We start from the raw sequence: 18,127 nt of genomic DNA, 5'->3' as shown, positions 1-18,127 counted from the left end.
CATGACCCCCACTTTACAGATGAGGAAACTGAGCTCAGAGAGATTAACTTACTCAGGATCACAAAGTTAAAAGGTAAAGATTAATAAGAAATTTGATCAGAAAAAGATATATTGTATCTAAGTGGTGAAGAGTTTAAGAAAAGAGAATGTGAAAGTTTAGTGAATTCAGGGTAATATTAATCATGATGACAAAGATAGCTAAGACTTATGTCAGACATCATCTAAGCACTTAAAGAATTTTAATTTATTAAGTCCTCACAATGACTCTGTAAAACAAGTATTGTTACCCTTGTTTTTCTGATGAGGAAACTGAGACAAGGAGAGTTTCAGTCATTTGATCAGGATGCACCACAAGTAAACAGCAGAGATTACCAAAATATTGGAGGATAACAGACAAAACAAAGAGAAGGAAACCAGAACGTTTGCATTCCTGAAAACTCAAAAGTGAGATGTTATCTCTAAAGAACACAGTTAAAAGTTAGCCATGTTAAGAATGCCCTAATGAGAAAAGTCACAAGCAAAGTAAGTAATCAGGGAGAAAGCAACACATTCCAGCTATATTCACCTTCAGGGAAGGACTTCCAAGGTGCCCAGGAGGAATCTGTACATGGGATAAAAGATGCACCCCCAAGAGGCTGGTCTCAGTTGTACATAGTGATTGAATTCTCTCTGCCTAGGAGAACTTCTGAGATACCACAGGGCCATTGAAGTACAAACTGACACCGTCTCAGGCTTTAATGTAAATCAACTACATATTTGTGAATGTACATAACTTCACTTGTTCTATGAGCAATATTGCTGCATAAAGTTAAGCCCCAGGTCTAGGGAACAGTAAAGCACATTCTTCCCATGCAGTGGCTGGCAGTTTGGGCATGGTGCTCCAGGAGTTGCTGCCACTGAGGCAACTTGAGACCACTCAGTGGGGTGAGAATAGGTTAATGCGAACAAATAAATATGAACATGAGAGTGTCTTTTATTGTGAGATTATAAAATCATCCCAATTAAATACAAGATGTTGAATCAAAAAGGCAAATGCTATGACAATCTGCCTTGGTGGGATGCAAAACAAGTCATCTTCCCTATGCAGTTCAGCTCTGTCTCCTTCCTCACAGTGATGAACTGTAGCATATATCTCTCTGAGGGCTAACATTTACCAGCCAGCTTGGCATCAAGGGAACCAAACCCAAAGTCATTCCTAAGGGAGCTGAGCAAGAAGACAGACGAACTTCAATTCTCTTCCTTACCACTTATACACGTAGGCTGCAGGCTGAGGAAGAGATATCAGTTCAATGGGCAACTGAAGGCAATGTGGCCTTGACCGGCTTTCCTGCTGCAAGAACAACCAGGTGAACATAAAGATTTGTTTCTGATACACTAGCAGAGAAATGGGAGACTGGAAAGTCAAATCCAAAGGTAAATATTTAAAATTTTTAATAGGCTAACTCTAAGCATATACTCTAGGAACAGAACTGAAGAAACATCCAATAGCAGGTATTTTTCTCCTTCTTGGGAAATTTGAGAAACTGTTTTTCACCAGTTTGGGGAGAAAACTGTATGAAAGGATGGTTTCTAGTATACTGGCTTTCATTCCTCTGTTTCTTGAATACAGAGAAATTTGTGTCTTGAAAAAGCACTCAATAAAGACAATGATGAGGACAATACATTGCATTTTATTTTGATCATTACAAGGATGAAACAATACTACCTCAATTATCTTTTAACCACTAGAAATACCTGATGTAACCAGGTACATCTTTAATATAAAACATATGAGTGTTTTCTCTGCAAAATGCCAGTACATATATATAATGTGACACTGGAGGTGGCATGGCAATTAAGGGTATAATTGCTGTAATTACTGATGGAATTACTCATATTCCTCTATGCTACTTTTTCTAATTATCTTGGTTTAATGGAAATGTGTATTTTTGCATTGAACAGGATGTGGCCATCATTTGGCTGCCTGCCTGGGATGATCTACAGTGTCTGTCCCTTGAATGAACATAGAGCAGAGAGGTCACCACTTGTTTGCAGGAAGAAGAGGTTTCTGGAACACAACAGGCAATTTAAATGCATGTCATGAACATCCTGAAAAAGCTCACAGATGGGTTTCATTGTAAGGAATGTAACAGTAGGGGGGACATTATCCTAGAAGGAGCCCAATAGCTTTACAGTCTTCAGACTTTAATGAGAATGACTTGTAAAAATAGTACAAAGGGTTCATACTGTTTGTCCATTCTTCTTCTAGTCTCTGACTCAAAAATGGATTCAAACAGCTCCATTTTTCCTGGGTTTGTTACACTCTTTATCACAAGAGTGAGGCCTGAAAAATTGGTGCTTTAAACATTCTGAAAATTGCAAGACTTAAAAGAAGCCTACTCTGTCTCTTTTTACTTCATGTATTTTAAACTCCTTAGAAACTTAATTGGCAGGTTATACTGCTTATTTATTCATCTATCAGCCACTTGGACAGAGGTTAAATAGATATCCATTAAATGAAGACTACATGGTCATTCAAAACATATATCTAATATATTCAGTTTTTTCTAGGAGTAAAATGTACTTTATAAATCCAGAGAACTATTAGTGCCACAGCCACTTGGTATCACTTATCGGAAGAGCTATAGTATTTACTTTATTATGTCTATGAAAACCTTGGAAGGAAAACAAAAATAAAATTAGGAAAATAATCTTGATTCAATCACTCAACAATTCTAAAGATCTGCTTTCAGAGCCTGTATTAGTTTCCTATTGTTGCTGTCAACAAAATACCACAATATTAGTGGTTTAAAACAATACAAATTCATTATCTTACGGTCATGGAAGTCAGAAGTCTAAAATGGGTCAATAGAGCTGTATTCCTTCTCAAGTTCTAGGAAAGAATTTGTTTCCTTGACTCATGGCCAATCAGTCCTACCTCTGCATCTCCTCCAACTATCTTGCTTCATGCATGTAAGGACCCTTGGGATTACATGGGGCCCAACCAGATAATCCAGGATAACGTCCCTCTCTCAAGGTCCTTGGACTTAATCACATCTGCAAAGACCCTTTTGCCATAGAAGGTAACATAGTCACTGGTTCTGGGGATTAGAATGTGGACATCTTTAGGGGCCATTATTCTACATACCACAAAGTCTCTTATTTTAAATCAGAGGTGGAGGGATTCTTTGTCTCCACTTCTTTTAACTTACATTTTTTTCTTTAAATCAACATTTTCTGAAGACAAGTCAATTACTGTTTTTATTAATTCAATTTTTATAGAGCTAAAAATGTCAGAAATTGCATGCTGCATGTTTAAGTCACAGAGCTGTTTGTTACTCTTCCAGTTTTCACTTGCCTAGTCAATGGATGGATGTTTCCATCCTGAAAATCAGAGCCAAGAGAATATACACCCAGGTATGTGTTTCTAAATTAAATTAAAATCCACTATTCAGTTTAAATTATTGTCTCCATCCTATCTTCATACACTGACATAACTATTAGGTCTTTTTTCCTGACCATCCAAGCTTCTGACTCTCCTACTCTCAAGTCCCCCACCTCTTTCTGTGAGATCCTTTTCATTGTTTATTGATGCCCCCTTCTGGAAAGGTTTGAGTCCATGGCAATCCCAAACTTTCCCTTTTCTCACTGAATGCAGAGTCAATAAACTGAACAAAGTTAAGCCAGAAATAATATAGCTTCCTTGGGGGCAGCTACTGTTATCTTATGTGTTTTTGTACCTTAGTGTACCCTTTTGAACCCTAAAAGGCATTCATATATGTGTCAGGAATGAAATAAGGATGTATAGCTACACAAGAGAAAAAGAGTTCCTGAGTAAGAAGTTAAACAATAATCCTGGATAAATATTCTTGGAGAGACCCACACCAATGCAATGTAACAGTCCCTCAGCTATTAGTCTCATCTCTCCAGTGAACATGTGGAAATGAAATACATCAGCATAAATGACAGAGTAACTAAGATAATCAGTGGATCATCACCTAACTGGTCACCAGCTCAGATGGATATAAATAAACAAAAACATAAATAAATATGTGTCTTCTGCATCCTAGGGCAAACTGACAAGATCAGATGACAAACCCTCTTTATTTTTACATCACATATTTTAAATTGGAAATTTAATTGTCAGACTACACCACCAATTTATTTATTTATCAGCCTGCTGGTAAAATTAGGTAAAAGTTGTAGTGTGAATTTTGTGCGCATCCCAAGGTGCAAGTCATATTACATTCTTCTAGTTTTATAAATTTGTAAATTCAGAAACAATTTATTGAGTATCTACTATGTACCAGGCACTGGGGCTAGGTATGAATCAGTGATTGAAAAAGACAATAACCCTTGTTTTCATGGAGAGCTAATATTTTAGTGAGGAACATAGACAATGCACATGATAAATAAATCAAAGATATGTTAGATAGTGTTATGTTCCAATGTGAAAAATAAAGCAGGGGAAAGGATGAGAATTGTTGAGGGTGTGAAGAGATTAGATTTTGGACAAAGTAGCCAAGGAAGGCTCACTGAAAAGGAGACTTTTAGTTAAAATGGGAGGGAAGTGAGATCAATTAGTGCATTGAAGAGCACAAAAGAAGAGCATTCCATACAAAGAGGATAGCAAGTTCAAAGGCCCTAGGAGTGCAAGGTAGAAGTAAGAAGGCTGGTACTGGTGGGAGCTGAGAGAAAAGGTTGAGAGTGGTAGGAATAAAATCAGAGGGAAAATGAGGAGCCAGATGTATTAGGTATAACCTATGTATTAGGTATAACCAATGTATATAGGTATATACAAACCTATAAGGTTTGTAGGTCATGATTAAGACTTTTTCTGAATGAAATGGGAAGGCATTAAAGGGGTCACATAATCTGACCCATGCTCAACAAGGTCAGTCTGTCCTCTACATTGAACATAAGCTAAAGGAAAGTAAGGGCAGAATCAGGGAACCAGTGCAAAAGCTACTGCAATTATCCAGAAATGATGGTGGCTTGGACCAGGTTGGTATGAGTAGGCACAGTGAGAAATGGTCAGATTTTGAAGAGAAGAGTTAAAAGGATTTGCTGAAAAAGCAGATTTGGGGTATGAGAGAAAGAGATGAGTCAAGGATTACTTCGAGGTTTTGGGCTAGACTACTGGAAAAATGGAGTTGTCATAATTGAGATGGAAAAGACTATAGGTAGAACCAACTTGAGGGCTGAAAGTGTCCTGATCGCCAATTCCAGCTTTTGTTGGTGGTGGGAAGAAGTTCTTCCCCAGACACCACAAAGCAATTCTCAGGACATCAGTTGGGTGTCCTATAATATAACTCAATTCTGACACTATCTACCTCAAGATAGCATCAGATTCCACTGGTTAAAGGCTCTGTCCTACAAGACTGTTCCCATCTTCAGATGCCAGTTGCAAGCCCAGATTGTTACCTGTACTTGTCGCCAAATGGTTATAAATCAGACATTCCCATGACTCCCTCCTTCCTTGGGTCCAATTAATTTGCTAGAGCAACTCACTGAACTCAAAGAAATATTTTTCTTATTAGATTACCAGTTTATTATAAAAGGATATAATTCAGAAACAGCCAGATGTAAGAGATGCATAGGCAAGGTATGTGGGGAGGGGCAAGAAGCTTTCATACCTTCTCCAGGCACACCACTTTCCCCAAATAGCCAAGTGTTCACTACCCACAAGCTCTCTGAACCCTGTCCTTTTGGGTTTTATGGAAGCTCCATTACATAGGTCTGATGGATTTAACCATTTGCCATTGGCAACTGAACTCAATCTCCAGGCCCCATCTCCTCACTTGGTGGGTGGGGGGCCTGAAAATTCCCTTCTAATCCCAAGGTTGATTGCCCTGGCACCCAGCACACACACACACACACACCCCACCCCCTTAGGTGTATTCTAAAAGTCACCTCGTTCACATAACAAAAGACCTGTATCTCTCTCATCACTTGGGAATTTCCAGGGGTTTTAGGAACTCTGCGCCAGAAATGGGGACAAAGACCAATATATATTTCTTATTATAAATCACAATATCTCAAAGGGAAATTCAAGAGCCCTGTTTGGGACACATTTAGCTTGAAATGCCTATTAGATAGCCAATTAAAGATGTTCAGAAGCTAGTTGGATATATGTCTTGGACATATTCTGTGGCAGGCTCCCATCTACCTGACTCACAGGGTTATTTTCCTCTCCACTGAATATTAGGAACATAGGTTTACATTATACTAGAAAACCAGGAGAGCCCCTGGTCCTTAGTTCATGGTAATTCTAAACATTGCAGGTGCTTCTTCTTTCCTTTTATGATGCTCTGAAAAGCTGGGACTCTGTCCCTCCATTGTCCACAGACCCGTTCATAGGGAGACACAGATGACCTTCAGGACACAGTGAAAATGTCCAGTCATCAACAACACAGGCTGAGACCACCATAATCAAATCAACTTACTTTTTGACTTGAGAAAGTTATTTAACTTGTCTGTACCTCATATCTGTAAAATTATTAGAATACACCACGACAGAATCTACCACAAAGAACTGTTGTGAACATTAAATCTCTTTATAATCATAAAGGACTCTACTGTCTGTAAAGTGGTACTTGGCAATTGTGCGATAAAGAGCTGTTGTTCCCATTACTACTATTGCAAGAATCTGCAGCAGCCTCCACCCAATATGTGATATACAATAAGGTAACAAAAAGAAAGAAAAAAGAGAAGAAAAGAAAAGAAAAAGCATGCTCCACTGGCACAATCGGTTAGCATATGGTACTTACACAAGTGGGGTCAAAAAATCCCAACACTGCTCTTAGTCTAAAGGACTTTCAACATTCCTCACCCCATTAACCTTTAAATTTGGCCACTTTTGACTCTCTGTTGTACGCTCCCTTCTACACACCTCCTTCTCAAAGATTCTTAAGGAAAGCGATCTCTAGAGTGAGAAAAGGAAAATTTGAGCCTTTCAAAAGGTCTTTCCTGAGACTTTTTCCCTTAAAGCAAGAATAGGGAAAGAAGTTACTCATACTCATTAATTGTTTTAAATAACTCATCTCTTATATTAGGACTATGCACACCCTTAAGTCTATTTTACCATTTTATGTTCAGGTTCAAGCTCTCACCCAGCAAAAAGCATCATTGGGTTAAATGACTGCACAAAAAACGTAGCCCCCAAATTTGAAGCCAAGACTTTCTTTTTAGTGTTCCTTTACCTTATCACCAGTTGTCTCCCTCAAGTAAATAGGTGGAAATCATTTGTATTAAGCCCATCAGCTATTTAAATGTTAATGAGTGCTTCAGAACTTTTTATAGCATATAAGTACAGAAAAACATTTCTGGTATATTTCTAGTTAAAAAGCAAGTTCTCATTGCACCAAGTTCTCATTAGTAACTGAACAATCTGACCAAAAACAGCAATTTAATCAATTCACCTTATTTATCTATTGTCTGAGACAGTAAATATCCTTCTATTTTTTTAACTTTATGTTCAAGATCTGACATTAGGAATTTTTACTCATCATCAAGGGTGTTCTTTTTGTCCCATCTTAAAAGTAAAATTTACTTCAAAAATACTCTCAAAAGATAGCTATCCATTTTAGCTGAAAGACACTGGATCTTTAAATTTTAAGATCTTTCACCAAGCTTCCTCCAAAGCAAAATTTCTTATACTACTCAATCAACTTGTGAAATATTTTGGTCTTATATAAGCTTTTCACTGATTCCAGGCAATAGCATTTTGACAAACAAGTTTAGCATTGAAACCAACAGTTGCAGTTCTGTAGAAAGAAGTTCTCTCTTTTTCATTTTAATAACATTTCTGCACATTCCAAAACAATAGGGTCCCTGTTATTCTGGGTACAATGCTCATTACTCATGTCTGCTGGGGCATTATTGGATGTATACTTTGGAATAAAGAAGGCTTTTACAATGTCTAATATGATGTCCTTTGCAATCTGTTATTAGCCTGTGCATCGCCTTGCCAGTTAATCATTCCATTATAGATTCTGAAAATCTCACTTCCCAGAAGGATTGAAATGCAGTGTTCTACAAGATTAGAAATAGCTATATGAAAATGAAGTAAGGATAACAAGTGTTGTAGATTGGTACATAAAATAAAGGCTTCAAAAAATGTTTGTTCTGGAGATCTCTGAATACTTTTACCATAAAGGAAAAAGGGCAACAAACAGGCAGAGAGAAAAGAGAGCTAGGGACCTGACCACAGGTGAAGAATAAAATAAAACTAGCTGTTTGTACAGGATTTTTTGGAAGCTATCCAACATAATTAAAAATCAAATTAACACATACATCAGTTCTCTATTTACCTGCCCTGTCCTCTGAGAGCAGAAGAGGCCGATGCATCTCGGCAGTCATCCCCAGAACAGCACACCACTTGTTTATGTGGTATGGTTGGTGCCTTGCTTCTGTGTACTTTGCTGCCATCTCCAGGAAACTGTGATGACAAGAACAGCCCAAAATGGAGAGTTGTTATAGCCCTAGAAAAATGTCCTGGGATTTTCCAAAGTGACTGTATGTGAAAACATCTTTAACAGAAAAACTTTTGGAAATTCAAAATATTTGCAGCTATCGATGGTTATTAGATCACGGATACAATATCTATTGGTTATTTATTTGGAAATAAAAGTCACACTTTAAAGTGAAAGTTGTATTAGCAAAATCCCAAATTCAGAAGACATCCCATTAAAATAGTACGTCTAATTTCCACGCTGTTAAAGATAATAGAAAAAGAGTTTGTCATGAATACCTTTATTGCTGTAACAACCCAAAGAATTAATGGCAAACTGGTCTGCACTGAATACATTGAATTACTATAAATTCAAATCCATTTTTTAATGAGCAAGTTCTCTAAAGGAGACAGTGCACACTGAGATTCCATTTGCTAGTGACCATAAAAGAGGGTAATAAAAAAGCTGAAGGCAGGGCAGGGATTTGTGTTTTCCCTAGAAAACATCCTAAATTGGGGAAAAGCGTGTTTCCAATGCTTTTTAATCTGCTAAACTTCTGCCTGTAGGGTGGTTACTGCCCAAACAGGCCCCTTGACTGGCACATAAAGAAAAGATAAAGAGTTCACCCTTAGGGAAAGCTCAGGGTGCTTCTCAGCCATGAACAGGCAGTAAACACACTAAGGTTCAAAGTCATATATAACAAGGTGCAGACTGTTCACAATAGCAATGTAGTGAACACAAAGGACATGACTGAATAACTTGGGGAAGAAAGAGTGTCTGCTTTGACACTGATTATTTATGTCTGATCAAAAATATACAATATAATAATTGCACAACTCTTTTGTCTACAGATAACATCTGAAATATGAACAATACATATCTACACTTAAGATAAAGTAATGCATTTATGACCAGGCATTTCACCTTTTAACAAAAGATCATACACCAATCCTTAGGTACTCTGATAAAAGACATATCCTAAATGCCCAATAGAACAGAATAGACCTTTTATATATAGTCAAAGAATTATTTTATTTTCTTTAAATTCCAGTATAGCTAACACACAGTGTTACATTAGGTTCAGGTGTACAATATAGTGATTCAACAATTCTGTACATGACTCAGTGCTCATCATGGTAAGTGTACTCTTCATCCCCATCACCTGTTTCCCCCATCCCCCTACCCACCTCCCTTCTGGTAACAGTTTATTCTCTATAGTTAAGAGTCTGGTTTTGGTTTTCTTTTTCTTCGTTTGTTTCGTTTCTTAAATTCCACACGTAAGTGAAATCCTATGGTATTTGTCTTTAGTTAAGGAATTTTTTTTTTTTAAGATTTTCATTTATTTGTTTGACAGAGAGAAAGAGAGCACAAGTAGGGGGAGCGGCAGGCAGAGGGAGAGGGAGAAGTGGGCTCCTCATTGAGGAGGGGAGCCTGATGCAGGGTTCGATCCCAGGACTCTGGGATCATGACCCGAGCCGAAGGCAGATACTTAGCAGACTGGGCCACCCAGGCGCCCCTAGTTAACAAATTCTTAACATGTAAAGTCTAGGCAGTCCGTGCTCAAGATCAGAATTTATATCATTTTTCCACCTGTTGGATTATAGTATCTTTTACACCAAAGACAGTGTCTTCTTTACCTAAAACCTTAGTTCCTAACAAAATGTGCAACACAATAACCTTTAAATGTTTGAACTGAACTAAATATAATAAATAAGTCAATAAAGGTTATTTATTGATGATGGCTTATAAATCTTCTAAAATAAAGTTTTCTAATCCTTGAGACAACTGGTATCATTTTGAAGCAACCTGCTAAAACTTCAAAGAAAAGAAAGCTCACAAGCAAACTTCTCTATGGAAATTAAGACAGTGTCAATGTGAAAATAAATATGAGTGGTACAAGTTAATGCTAATAGTTTTTCTGATCCTTTTTAAAAATATTGAAAAATATCTAATAACTGACTCAGTTTACTTGAAAAGAATAAGGGATAAAAAATAAACTATCAGGGGTGCCTGGATGGCTCAGTTAGTTAGGCGTCTGCTGTTGGCTCAGGTCAGGATCCCAGAGTCCCGGGATTGAGCCCCGCAACAGGTTCCCTACTCAGTGGGAAGTCTGCTTCTCCCTCTGCCTCTGACCCTCCCCCTGCTCGTGTGCTCTCTCTGTCTCTCTCTCTGTCTCTCTCTCTCTCTCGCTTTCTTAAATAAATAAAATCTTAAAAAATATCATAAGAAAAAATCAACAGAAAGAATGAGTCAGCCAATTAAAGATTCCTCTGTAGAATAGAAGCCTTGACTCAGAAAACAAACCAGGCAGAATTAGGTAAGAGATGCACAAATAATAAACAATAAGAATATATAAAAAGAGGCAAGACTCCACTGTGCCAAAGATAAAGACTATCTGAAAGGGAGACCAAGTAGACTTTACCAGAAGGCTTCAGAATTTCTTGAATACCACATCTTCTTTATCCACTCATCTGTTGATGGACATCTTGGCTCTTCCTATAGTTTGCCTATTGAACACTACATCAAAAACTAATGATGTAATGTATGGTGACTAACATAACATAATAAAATAAAATTTAAAAAAAAGAATTTCTTGAAGAATAAAAGACTGATAGCTCATAAATTTGAAAACTATACATGCTTGTTTTTCCATAAACACCAAAGTCAAATTTACTTTATAAACAAAGTTGTCCACATCACACCACAAAAGGACTAGGAAAATGAACATTCCTAAGGTCCATACTGGTTTTTTTCCCCCTTGTCTTTAGATTGGACAAAGGCAAGGATAAGGCAGCTGACTTCAGAAATTAGTCTAAAGGTAATCAGACTTTTGGCTGTCATCTGCCCAGAGTACAGCTCTTCCTGCAGCTCTACCAGTTGCACTGGCTTCCATAAATGGACCCATGTTGAATGAATGAGGGAAGAGGCCAGTCCTTGTCCTAGTCTGATAATTAGCCTCCATCCCTTGAAGCATAAGACACAAGAAGAGGCAGAGCACCATAATTCTAATATGGCAGCTATCCCATTTATTATAGGAAGACAAGGAGTATCTTACTTCTGATTTAAGTAGGCATAATAAAACCAAACCTTTTAGTATATCAGTTGATAACAGAACCTTTTTAGTAACACATGGGCACTGCTAAACTGTGAGAAATGTGTCTATAAAACATACAATGGCACTCCCCAAAACTGAGTACCCAATGAATGCATGTGCTGATTTTCAGGATTTGTAATGTATTTCCACAAGATACCAAAATTCCCCCCACACCCTATAACCTCCTCAAAAACTAATGTTGCAAAAGTGATATTCAACCTGGAAAATACTTTTTCAACTTTCCTTTCTGGCTATTTTTCCTTCTGTATACTATAAAATCAGTCTCTATTTTTCTTTATTCAATAATTTCATGGACTTGTTAGGATTAAAGAAGATAATGTATATATAAAATGCTTATAAATGTAAAAGAGCTGTACAAAGTTAGCTGTTATATTTACTGAGTTGAAAGTGACTTCTCTCCAAACTTCTCAGACTCTCAAAACTGTGCCACAAATATAATCATATATCAAACTAAATACACATATTTAAACTGCTGGTATTGTAGAGATAAAAAGTTAAAACTGTAGTAAAAACATGATTTCCCCACATGGGCTAGTTGGAGCACCAGGAACCTGACATTAATCCATTCTTCCACTAGGATGCACCCAAGGAAATTAGCCCAGGCATAGAAAGGCTTAGCCTAGTGGAGAAAAAAAAAATGCTTTATAAGAACAGGGCACCATGTGTTCACAGGGTTACTTGTGATTCAGGTAATGACTGGACTCTAGTAGGTAGCATCATGGATGGCATCTCTGGCCAGATCATCAGTGAGGCTAACAGATTATAACCAATTCCTTCCTGCCTGTCCTCCTCACTGCCCCTCTTCTCCATTGGAGCAGATTAGGGAGTACAGCTGGAGCCTCAGAAGGGAAATCTGTACAAACAAAGCAGAAAAAGAGGTAGGAGCCAGCATTCTCCACTAAGTAATCTTTGGATGTTCCTTTTGAATGTATTTTATCTACAGTCCTTTAGAATATATTTGGAACATATTTTCTCTAAACCATCCAGAAATCAGGTCCTTTGAATTATTGGAATCTCACTCATCTCTGATCACAGAACCTCTAGCTGATTCTCTTGAGCCTGTCTTGATTCTCAAAATAATCAACTGGATGACCTTATGTGCCTGTGGCATTCAATGCTTACTTCTCAGTTACTTGTATCACATTGAATTAAAATTGCCTGTGTATTTGTGTATTTCCCCACTGTTAGTTTCTTGACAAGAGGAGTTTTTTCTCTATATTTCCTTCTGACCTCCAACCAGAATGCTGCCTATTTGAGTGATACCCTCAAGGTTATTAAAATATAATGAACACCTTCTTTGAACCCCATAACCTTTCAAATTTGCTCAATACTGTAGATGGACACTTCATATGGGGATGTCCAAGTCCTGAAGTTTTTTCTATGCAAAAAATATGCTTAGAAACCTGAAAATCTTTAAATAAATCTTTTAAAAGGGTGGGGGACACTTGCTTGGCTCAGTTGGTTGAGCATCCGACTCTTGATTTCATCTGGGGCCGTGATCTGAGGGTCATGGGATCGAGCCCCAGGGTCTACACTCCTCGGGAGTCTACTCAAGATTCTCTCTCTCTCTGCCCCTCCTCCTCCATCTCAAAATAAATAAATAAACCTTGAAAGAAACAAACAAACAAACCAGAAAATCCTAGTGAAGATAGCATGCCAAATAGAACTGAGATGCAATCAGGAACATGTACAGAACTAAATCTGCTATATAAAGTAGATCATCATCCTTTCAAAAATAGGGTTTATAATAGATCTTAATAGAAAGTTTAGAAGACAGCTGACAGTGCCAAAGATAAATGTGGATTCAGGAACATTATCTCCTACAGTATGGCTGGTGCAAGGGAAATTGCAGAAGCAAAAGATTTGCTGCCAGTTTTCCGGAAATTAATTCATTTAACTTTTTCTCCTGAATGAATCAAGTCACAATGTTAGCAAACATTTATTTACTAACCTACAGTGTAGAAGCAATGTTTTGGATATTAGTTAAAGATATACAACAAAAGCGGAAAAGGTTTACAGAGGTCTACCATGTTCTTGGAAAACCTATTCAAGTTACAAGAATGTGACTTAATGAGTTGTTTCATCTTACACTCTCTTTCAGCTAATGAGATATCTCTGCAATTATTCAGACTCACTTAGAGCCAAACACCTGGAGATAAGCCCCAGCATGCTGTGACCTTCACAGTGATGTGGTTGGCTTATGATTCCTTCCATTCTTCCCTCCAAGAACTCACAGCTTGCTAGTTACACTAGTGATGATCTTGTGCATTACTCACATTGTCTTATTCCTCTGTCTTTATCACCGTTGTCTCACTTCAGTTCAATTGCATAAATTTGAGAAATTCTCTGTCAGTTAAATGTTGAAGAACCAAAAATTTCTGTGGAATTTTAGATTTAGAAGGATTCATCCCAGAGGGATTTTTCAGGAACAAATTATCCTCCCAAGGCTAAGGAGAGGAAGGGAGGGGCAAAACTATGACATAATAATGGCACTTTCCCCAGTAATTACATAAATTCGATATAATTACCATTGGGTTTCTTAAAGAACAGGAAAATTATTTTAAAGTTGACATGGAAGAATCAATAAGAGATTGTTGCCAAAATATTTGGTGGGGAGGGACAGTGAAATTGTGCCTATGAGACATCTAAATCATTAAATTAGACAAATCAAATGAGTATAATAGTGACATAGGATTATTTGTTCTTTGGGTGTTGAGTTTGATAAGTTCTTTATAGATTTTGGATACTAGCCCTTTATGTGATATGTCATTTGCAAATATCTTCTCCCATTCTGTCGGTTGTCTTTTGCTCTTGTTGACTGTTTCTGTGCGAAAGCTTTTTATCCTGATGAGGTCCCAATAGTTCATTTTTGCCCTTGCTTCTCTTGCCTTTGGTGATGTTTCTAGGAAGAACTTGCTGCAGCTGAGGTCGAAGAGGTTGCTGCCTGTGTTCTCCTTTAAGAGTTTGATGGACTCCTGTCTCACGTTTAGGTCTTTCATCCATTTTGAGTCTATTTTTGTGTGTGGTGTAAGGAAATGGTCCAGTTTCATTCTTCTGCACGTGGCTGTCCAATTTTCCCAACACCATTTGTTGAAGAGACTGTCTTTTTTCCATTGGACATTCTTTCCTGCTTTGTCGAAGATTAGTTGACCATATAGTTGAGGGTCCATTTCTGGGCTCTCTATTCTGTTCCATTGATCTATGTGTCTGTTTTTGTGCCAGTACCATACTGTTTTGATGATGGCATCTTTGTAATAGAGCTGGAAGTCTGGAATTGTGATGCCATGAGGAAATCGGAGGGGGAGATTAACCATGAGAGACGATGGACTCTGAAAAACAAACTGAGGGTTCTAGAGGGGAGGGGTGTGGGGGGATGGGTTAGCCTGGTGATGGGTATTAAGGAGGGCACGTTCTGCGTGGAGCACTGGGTGTTATGCACAAACAATGAATCATGGAACACTACATCCAAAACTAATGATGTAATGTATGGTGATTAACATAACAATAAAAAAAATTTAAAGGGTCATTCTATCCCTTCATTGTAGTTAACTTTATTTTTGGTATATATATAAGTTGTTCTCTCTTTAAAATTTTGGGATACAGTTTCTTCTCACAGACCAAAATATACCCTAAATCTCTAGTGTATGGTTTTGTTCTAGTCTCTTGCCTGATCACATTCTCTCCCTTTTTTTTTACTCTTCTTTCTTTTTTCAACCAACTTTTTATCAATTCCTTTTATAAAATCTCTTATAATTTTCATCTTTACAGTCATATTCCATCCCTTCATCATATTTACCCTTATTTTTGTACATATATAAGTTTTTCTTTCCTTAAAATTTTGGGAGGCAGTTTCTTCTAACAGACCAAAACACACCCAAAATCTAGTATGTGGCACTGATCTATTAACCAACCAGATCATATTTATTCATATCCTTTGGTTCATTTTCTTTTTCTTTATTCTTTTTTTTTTTTCTTTTTCCTTTCTTTCCCTTTCCTTTCCCTTGGTTTCGGGTCTCTTCTGATTTGTTTAGTGTATATTTTTGCGAGGTCATTGTTACCCTGTTAGCATTTTGTTCTCTCATTCATCTATTCTCTTCTGGACAAAGTGACAAGATGGAAAAACTCACCTCAAAAAAAAAGAACAGGAGGCAGTACCCACTGCCAGGGTTCTAATCAATATGGACATTAGTAAGATGTTGGAACCAGAGTTCAGAATGATGATTATAAAGATACTAGCTGGGCTTGAAAAAAGCATGGAAGATACTAGAGAAACCCTTTCTGGAGAAATAAAAGAACTAAAATCTAACCAAGTCGAAATCAAAAAGGCTATTAATGAGGTGCAATCAAAAATGGAGGCTAACTGCTAGGATAAATGAGGTAGAGGAGAGAATTAGTGATATAGAAGACCAAATGATGGAGAGTAGAGAATCTGAGTAAAGAGAGATAAACAACTACTGGATCACGAGGGCAGAATTCAAGAGATAAGTGATCCCATAAAATGAAACAATATTAGAATAATTGGCATCCCAGAAGAAGAAAGAGAGAGAGGGGCAGAAGGTATATTGGAGCAAATTATAGCAGAGAACTTCCCTAATTTGGGGAAGAAAACAGGCATCAAAATCCAAGAAGCACAGAGAATCCCCCTCAAAATCAATAAAAATAGGTCAACACCCCAACATCTAATAGTAAAACTTATGAGTCTCAGAGACAAAGAGAAAATCCTGAAAGCAGCTCAGGGCAAGAGGTCTGTAACCTACAATGATAGAAACATTATATTGGCAACGGACCTAGCCACAGAGTCCTGGCAGGCCAGAAAGGCCTGGCATGATATATTCAGAGCACTAAATGAGAAAAATATGGAGCCAAGAATACTATATCCAGCTAGGTTATCATTAAAAATAGAAGGAGAAATAGGGCGGCTGGGTGGATCAGATGGTTAAACGTCTGATTTTTTTTGGTTCAGGTCATGATTCCAGGATCCTGGGATCGAGTCCCGCATTGGGCTCCCTGCTCAGCGGGGAGCCTGCTTCTCCCTCTGCCTCTCTCTCTCTCTCTCTCTCTGTCTCTTACGAATAAATAAATAAAATCTGTAAAAAAAAAAGAAACAAAAATGGAGAAATAAAAAGTTTCCAGGACAAACAAAAACTAAAAGAATTTGCAAACACAAAACCAGCCCTACAAGAAATATTGAAAGGGGTCCTCTAAGCAAAGAGAGAGCCTAAAAGTAACATACACCAGAAAGGAATGCAGACAATATACAGTAACCATCAATACAATGCCACTAAATTCATATCTTCCAATAGTTATCCTGAATGTAAATGGGCTAAATGCCCCAACCAAAAGACACAGGGGATCAGATTTGATAAAAAAAAAAAAACAAGACCCACTGATATACTGTCTGCAAGAGACTCATTTTACACCCAAAGAAACCTCCAGATTGAAAATGAGTGGATGGAAAACCATTTACCATACTAATGGACATCAAAAGAAAGCTGGGGTGGCAATCCTTATATCAGACAAATTAGATTTTAAACCAGAGACTATAATAAGAGATGAGGAAGGACACTGTATCATACTTGAAGGGTCTATCCAACAAGAAGATCTAACAATTGTAAATATCTATGTCCCTAACATGGGAGCAGCCAATCATATAAGCCAATTAATAACAAAAACAAAGAAACACATCGACAACAATACAATAATAGTGGGGGACTTTAACACCCCCCTCACTGAAATGGACAGATCATCTAAACAAAAGATCAACAAGGAAATAAAGACTTTAAATGACACACTGGAACAAATGGACTTCACAGATATATTCAGAACATTCCATCACCCAGCAACAGAATAAATATTCTTCCCTAGTGCCCATGGAACATTCTCCAAAATAGATCACATCCTAGGCCACAAATCAGGTCTCAACCAGTACCAAAAGATTGGGATCATTCCCTGCATATTTTCAGACCACAATGCTTTGAAACTAGAACTCAATCACAACAGGAAAGTCGAAAAGAACTCAAATACATGGAGGCTAAAGAGCATCCTACTAAAGAATGAATGGGTCAACCAGGAAATTAAAGAAGAACTTAAAAAATTCATGGAAACCAATGAAAATGGAAACATCACTGTTCAAAATCTTTGGGATACAGCAAAGGCAGTCCTAAGAGGAAAGTATATAGCAATACAAGCCTTTCTTAAGAAACAAGAACAGTCTCAAATACACAACCTAACCCTACACCTAAACGACCTGGAGAAAGAACAGCAAATAAAGCCTAAACCCAGCAGAAGAGGAGAAATAATGAAGATCAGAGCAGAAATCAATGAAATAGAAACCAAAGAACAGTAGAACAGATCAACGAAACTAGGAGCTGGTTCTTTGAAAGAATTAATAATATTGATAAACCCCTGGCCAAACTTATCAAAAAGAGAAGAGAAAGGACCCAAATAAATAAAATCATGAATGAAAGAGGAGAGATCACAACCATCAGCAAAGAAATACAAACAAGTATAAGAACATATTATGAGCAACTATATACCAGCAAATTAGATAATCTGGAAGAAATGGATGCATTCCTAGAGA

The sequence above is a fragment of the Zalophus californianus genome, chromosome 2 (assembly GCF_009762305.2).
Source record: "Zalophus californianus isolate mZalCal1 chromosome 2, mZalCal1.pri.v2, whole genome shotgun sequence".
Taxonomy (NCBI): Eukaryota; Metazoa; Chordata; class Mammalia; order Carnivora; family Otariidae; genus Zalophus; species Zalophus californianus.
The sequence above is the reverse complement of the archived record's forward strand: the minus strand, read 5'-3'. Positions refer to the sequence as shown.